The sequence below is a fragment of the Tursiops truncatus genome, chromosome 2, assembly GCF_011762595.2.
Source record: "Tursiops truncatus isolate mTurTru1 chromosome 2, mTurTru1.mat.Y, whole genome shotgun sequence".
In the NCBI taxonomy this organism is placed as follows: Eukaryota; Metazoa; Chordata; class Mammalia; order Artiodactyla; family Delphinidae; genus Tursiops; species Tursiops truncatus.
The window spans coordinates 105,631,791-105,639,493 of record NC_047035.1 but is presented as its reverse complement, the minus strand read 5'-3'; the positions used below and the strand labels follow the sequence as shown (position 1 = coordinate 105,639,493).

General features: G+C 40.2%; 1 pseudogene; it reads right to left on the bottom strand.

The window, feature by feature from the left end:
* Positions 1-4,025: 4,025 nt before the first annotated feature.
* LOC101315674 (large ribosomal subunit protein eL33 pseudogene) lies at positions 4,026-7,483 on the bottom strand (annotated as a pseudogene).
* Positions 7,484-7,703: the final 220 nt, after the last annotated feature.

Here is a 7,703-nt window from a genome sequence, read left to right as displayed (position 1 = left end):
AAATCTGGATTTATTTTTATAAATATGGATTTGACTAGAACATGTGAATCTTACGTGTTCTAACCTTAAATTAGAGCCCTTACTCCTTGCCTGCCTTCTTGTAGCTTCTTGTTCCCACGGGGAGCTCGTGTAAATGGTTTCTAGATTCACACTCTGATAGACTCTTGGGCTGGAGTTGGGGAAGATCCAAGGCATGAGAGTTTGGACTTGATCGGCCTGCTCTTTTGAGCGCTGGGTGGCAGGCAGGCAGGCACTCTCTCTTCCCTTCCCTAAAAGATCTCCATCCTCTTTAAGTCCAAAAGAGGCTGGTATGCAAGGAGACACCCCTGGGAGGTAGCACGTGGCCCCTCTCCCGGGGAAAGGAACAGACTGAGTGAAAAACGGACAGTAACTCACGTGAGTCCTAAATAAGCAGAAGTAGATCAATGGAACAGGATAGAAAGCTCAGAGATAAACCCACAGACCTATGGTCACCTAATCTATGACAAAGGAGGCAAGAATATACAATGGAGAAAAGACAGTCTCTTCAATAAGTGGTGCTGGCAAAACTGGACAGCTACATGTAAAAGAATGAAATCAGAACGCTCCCTAACACCATACACAAAAATAAACTCAAAATGGATTAAAGACCTAAATGTGAGGCTGGACACTATAAAACTCTTAGAGGAAAACGTAGGCAGAACATTCTTAGACATAAATCGCAGCAAGATCTTTTTTGACCCACCTCCTAGAGCAATGAAAATAAAAACAAAAATAAACAAATGGGACCTAATTAAACGTCAAAGCTTTTGCACAGCAAAGGAAACCATAAACAAAACAAAAAGACAACCCTCAGAATCAGAGAAATTATTTGCAGATGAGCAACTGACAAGGGATTCATCTCCAAAATTTACAAACAGCTCATGCAGCTCGATATCAAAAAACCAAACAACCCAATCAAAAAATGAGCAGATGACCTAAATAGACATTTCTCCAAAGAAGACATACAGATGGCCAAGAGGCACATGAAAAGCTGCTCAACATCACTAATTATTAGAGAAATGCAAATCAAAACTACAATGAGGTATATCACCTCACACCAGTTAGAATTGGCATCATCAGAAAATCTACAAACAACAAATGCTGGATAGGGTGTGGAGAAAAGGGAACCCTCTTGAACTGTTGGTGGGAATGTAAATTGATACAGCCACTATGGAGAACAGTATGGAGGTTCCTTAAAAAACTAAAAATAGAGCTACCATATGACACAGCAATCCCACTCCTGGGCATATACCCTGAGAAAACCATAATTCAAAAAGAGTCATGTACCACAATGTTTATTGCTGCACTATTTACAATAGCCAGGACATGGAAGCATCTGTCCATTCACAGATGAATGGATAAAGAAGATGTGGCACATATATACAATGGACTATTACTCAGCCATAAAAAGAAATGAAATTGAGTTATTTGCAGTGAGGTGGATGAACCTAGAGTCTGTCATACGGAGTGAAGTAAGTCAGAAAGAGAAAAACAAATACCGTATGCTAACACATATATATGGAATCTAAAAAAATAAAATGGTCATGAAGAACCTAGGGGCAGGACAGGAATAAAGAGGCAGACCTACTAGAGAATGGACTTGAGGACATGGGGAGGGGGAAGGGTAAGCTGGAACAAAGTGAGAGAGTGGCATGGACTTATATACACTACCAAATGTAAAATAGATAGCTAGTGGGAAGTAGCCGCATAGCACAGGGAGATCAGCTCGGTGCTTTGTGACCACCTAGAGGGTTGGGATAAGGAGGGTGGGAGGGAGAGAGATGCAAGAGGGAAGAGATATGGGGATATATGTATATGTATAGTTGATTCACTTTGTTATAAAGCAGAAACTAACACACCATAGTAAAGCAATTATACTCCAGTAACGATGGTAAAAAAAAAAAAGATGTGATACATATATACAATGGAATATTACTCAGCCATAAAAAGGAACAAAATTGGGTCATTTGTAGAGACATGATAGACCTAGAGACTGTCATACAGAGTGAAGTAAGTCAGAAAGAGAAAAACAAATATCGTATAATATCGCTTATATGGGGATTCTAGAAAAATGGTACAGATGAACCTAGAAAAATGGTACAGATGAACTTATTTGCAAAGCAGCAATAGAGACACAGATGTAGAGAACAAACTTATGGATGCCAAGAGGGGAAGGGGGGGTGGGGATGAACTGGGAAATTGGGATTGACATACATACACTACTATGTATGAAATAGGTAACTAATGAGAACTTACTGTATAGCACAGGAAATTCTACTCAATTCTCTGTGGTGATCTAAATGGGAAGGAAATCCAAAAAAGAGGGGATATATCTATATGTATAACTGATTCACTTTGCTGTACAGAAGAAACTAACACATCATAAAGCAACTATACTCAAATAAAAATTAATTTAAAAAAAGCACAAGTAAATTAAGCCTAAAGAAAGGGGGATGTCAAAAGGATTGATGAAACTCACAAGGGTAAATGCATTGACTCATTTAAGAAATATTTAACTGATCACTCAATTTAACCAGTTATAGTTCTATGCACTGGGCACATTAGACCAAGAAGGATACAGAGACCCAAGCAAGTGACCCAGAAGAGGAAAACTCAAAGTCATGGACAAATTCTCAGTTAAATGGAAAGTGAGGTTAGAGGAGGATAGTGGGAGGAATGAGATCTTAAAAGGTTGGCCAGAGATTTCAAGAGGATAACATCTGCACAGATAACATTTTTGAAAACCTGAAAGAAAGGAGGCAGAGAGAGATACAATTTGAGAGCTACTTTGGCACTCTAAGCACTAAACCAAAGTGTTTGCACTGCATGCTGGGATAATTCATTCACTCAGCAAGTACTCACTGAGCACTTCCTATTTTTCTGGCTATGCCAGGCTCTTTGCTGTTCCTTGCCCTCACCAGACACACTCCCCTACCTTGCCTTTAATACATCAGTGTCCTCTTCTTTTGAGGGCTTCCCCCCAATGAACAGCACCATTTAGCAGATACATAAACAAACTGAAAAAGCTGTGACAGGAGAAGGAACGATATCCTAGCAAGGACCCTGTCTAATTCATCTTTGCACCCCAGTGCTGGGCACATAGTAGGCATTTAGGAAATGTTTGATGAATGAATGAATGAATATCATTGTGAGGCACTGAGGAAGCCAAAGTTTTCTAATGAGAAATGTTAGCCTGGGGAATTCCCTGGCGGTCCAGTGGTTAGGACTCTGCACTTTCACTGCCAAAGGAAAGAAATGTTAGCCTGGTTACAACTCTGTAAAAAGTGCATTTAAAAAATCTTTTAAAAATCTACTGAAAAACACTAACAGTGGTTGAATGATGGAATTACGGGAGACTTTCTTTTCTCTATTTCCCCCATTTTGTATATTGCAGCAACATTTTTTATAATGAAAAAATATATTTTAGCCCATCCCCCCTGTTCCCTCCCCCTGACCCAAACTGTGAGACTTACATTACAACATATTACCTAATTGAAAAAAATTGTTTGTACCATATAAATTACGAAGACTGAGAAAACATGACCTGAATTTTATAATGCAAACAACTATAATTTATCACCACATTATTCTGATGTGTTTGCTGATATGCATGATCATTTATAGCCAGGCATAAACAACAGCTCCCATAAAACATTTTGATTAGTATTACTTGAAATAGCCAAATTGGGTCTTTTGTCTGAGCACTGGGGAAGGGGAGGCAGAAACTGGGCCGAGGGGGATTTGACTCTGTTGCCCTCACTAGGGACCCCACTTTTCCAGCAGAGTCTGTCAGGACCTGGGAGCTCTAGGGACCTCTGGCTGACAGATGTGCAGGCGTCTAAGTGCTGGCAGCAGAGCAGGGCAGTAACTGGGACTGCTCAGGCTTCACGAAGGAGCTTTTCACCCCCAACAGGAGCGGCGCTACCACCCCAAACTCTCCTTTCCTTTCCCTCCCAAGGTCAGCTTTCTAGATGTGAGAAAGCCCATAAGGATACTGCCTAAAGTGTCATCAATAAAAATTTATTTGGGCAGCGGAAGCACTGCCTCTAGAGGGCTAGAGGAGGGACATGTTCATTCACATGACAAATATTTATCGAGAACCAATAGGCACCAAGTGTAAACAAGGTCCTATACATACATGATATCATTTTTCCCTTCCTTCATCATTTCTTTCTTCATGATATTATCCCCATTATACAGGTAATGAAGCAGGCTCAGAAAAGTTAACTGGCCCTAGGTCACACATTTAAGTTAAGTGGTGGGAGTTGGGTGGACTGGGGAGTAGAGAGAGGGAAGGAGGAGGGATCCAAACTTAGCTCTATCAGACCTGGAAACCCACTCTCCCCGCACTTTACAAAGCAACATAGCAGAAGTTTCCAGACTTGGTGTTTAAAGTCTGTGTGACTATCAGCGGCCATTCTGAGTCTCAGTCTCCTTGTTTAAAAATAAAGGGCTTGAGAAATGTTTTCCAAGTGTCCTTCCAGCGCTGGTTCTTTGTCACAGTGTTCCCTCTCCTTGTCTTTGTGAAAGCTCTGCGGGAGGAACACACCCCGGTCACCAGCGCAGAGCAACGCCAGGAACTCCAGTCTCTCCGGGGATCGCCCCCTAGAGGACATCGGTGGTGTTGCAGGAGCCGAGGCTCCCACTGAGAGTCCAGGCAGCAATCACAGGGTTGAAGCCAACTTTAATTACCGCTTTACCTTTTTTTAAATGCATTTAGAAAACATTCTCACAGCCCTTCCCACGCTCACCAGGGCGATGCTGCTGAAACATTTAATGATGGGGAACATTTGTAGCCTGAAGACCTACTGGTTCTATGAGTCATATTTAAAAATTAGATTATATTTTAACTTTCTACACCTCAGTTTCTTTTAGGACTGTGAGGCCCTTTACTGATCCAATGCTGATTTTGCAGAGCTGCCGAAATGTGATTATAAAACAATACATTTGTCTCTACTTAGTTATTTTTATTACAATAGTCAAGTTTTGATTAGGTAATATATGCATGTGGTACAACATTCAAAAGTCACTACAGGGACTTCCCTGGTGGCGCAGTGGTTAAGAATCTGCCTGCCAGTGTGGTTCAAGCCCTGGTCCGGGAAGATCCCACATGCCGCGGAGCAACTAAGCCCGTGCGCCACAACTACTAAGCCTGCACTCCAGAGCCCATGAGCCACAGCTACTGAGCCTACGTGCCACAACTACTGAAGCCTGCGTGCCTAGAGCCCGTGCTCTGCAACAAGAGAAGCCACCACAATGAGAAGCCCGCGCACCACAATGAAGAGCAGCCCCCGCTTGCTGCAACTAGAGAAAGCATGCGTGCAGCAATGAAGACCCAATGCAGCCAAAATATAAATAAATTAATTAATTTAAAAAAAAAGTCACTACAGAGTTTTCAGTAATTATCACATGACCCAGAAATTCCACTCCTGGGTCTATACCTCCGCAAACTGAAAACAGGTGTTCAAATAAAAACTTATACACGAATGTTCATAGCAGCGCTATTCTCAATAGCCACAAAGTGGAAACAACCCAAATGTCATCAACTGACACTAGATAAACAAAATGTGGTATATTCATACAGTGGAACATTATTCAGCCATAAAAAGGAATGAAGTACTGATACATGCTACTATTTGGATGGACCTTGAAACATTATGCTACCTGAAAGAAGCCAGACACAAAAGGCCACATATTATATTATTCCATTTATATGAAATATCCAGAAGAGGCAAATCCATAGAGATTTTCTTATCTGCAGGTTAGTGCTTGCCAGGGTCTGGGGGAAAGGGCGAATGGGAAGTGACTGCTAATGAGTATGGGGTCTCGTGTTGGGGTGATGAAAATGTTCTGTAACTAGATAGTGGCGATGGCTGCACAACATTGTGAATGTACTAAATGTTGCTGAATTGTACACTCTAAAATATTTAAAATGGTACATTTTATGTTACATGTATTTGACCACAATACAAATAAATAAAGGGTATTCTGTAAAAAGTATATTCCCCTTTCTCCAGGTCCCCTTCCTGCAGACAAAAACAAGTTAGCACTTTTCCTTCTCTACTCTTCCAGAGATTATTATTGTATGTATGTATGTGTGTGTGTATATATATACTGTGTGCATATATAGTGTTTATTATATATGTGCTTGTATGTATTGCAAATATATATTCTTATTCTCCCTTTTTTGGGACACAAATTGTCACACCATTCTGCAACTTGCTTTTTCCACTTCAATTATTTTCGATGGTTCTGAGTCGGTACTTGTTGTTTTTAATGGCTTTTGATCTTTCCAAAATGATAAATGAAGAATATCATCTCATTATAGTTTTAATTTTTATTTTCTTTTGAATGAGCATCTTTTCATGTGTTAAAACCCATTTGTATTTTCTTTTTAATTAATTAAACAAAAATACAAGGGAACAAATCCACACTTTTATTTATTTACTTTTCAGTAAGTTTAAATCCTTGAAGGGTACAGCATCACATGGATTCCATATCCAATGCCCTTAGCAGGAAGGTTGCTTCGGAATTTGGCATAAACCATGCCACTGTTTCGAAGAGCATGAGTTATCTTTCCCCGGATTACTCTGGTTTTGTTAGGTTTTCCACCAGGAGTTACTCTGTTGTTCTTTGCTTTGTACACATAAGCACATCTCTTGCCTAGACAGAATTCAGTTTCATCTCGAGCATATACACCTTCAATTTTCAGGAGAGCTGTGTGCTCCCTCTGGTTCCATAGACCCCGCTTATAGCCAGCAAAAATGGCCTTGGACCACAGCCTTCCAGACATATTTGTCGTTTTAGAAGTCCTGTTCCCAGCAGGCCCCACTTATTTGCCCCCAAAGTTCAGCTGCGGGAGCGTCGCACACCTCCCTAATTAATTTATTTGGCTGCATCAGGTCTTAGTTGAGGCACACGGGATCTTTCACTGCAGCGTGTGGGCTTCTCTTTAGGTGTGGCGCGTGGGCTGTAGAGCACATGGGCTCAGTAGTTATGGCACGCAGGCTTAGTTTCCTCGCCACATGTGGGATCTTAGTTCCCCGACCAGGGATCAAACTCGAGTCCCCTGCATTGGAAGGCAGATTCTTAACCACTGGACTACCAAGGAAGTCCCCCATTTGTATTTTCTTAACTATGACTTTTCTTTTCATATACTTTGCCCATTTTTATGTGAAGTTGTTTGTCTTTTTCCTTTTGACTTGTAGGTGTTCTTTATAAATTAACATTATGAGCCCTCTATGGTATTAATTTTGAATCTATTACCCAATTGTCTTTTGACCCTCCAACATTCGTGTAACCAGATGCATTAATTTTCCCTGTTTGAATTACCTAGCATGGTTTCTGTTTTTCTGACTGGATCCTGACTGATACATTTGGGTGGGTTTTTTTTTTCTTATTCATTTGTGTGAACATTTTGTACATTAAGGAAATTAACCAATTATCTATCATACATGTTGAAATTATTTTTATTAGTTTATTTTGCCTTTTAACTATGTTTATTCTTTTATAGAAATTTAAAAATTTTATGTACTCAAATTTATCAGTATTTGCCTTTACAGTTTCTATATTTCATGACATGCTTAGATAGGCCTTCCTCATTCTAAGATGATAAACATAGTCACCTATATTTTCTTTCTATACTTTTATGGTTTCATGTTTTATATTGAGTTTTTTATTCA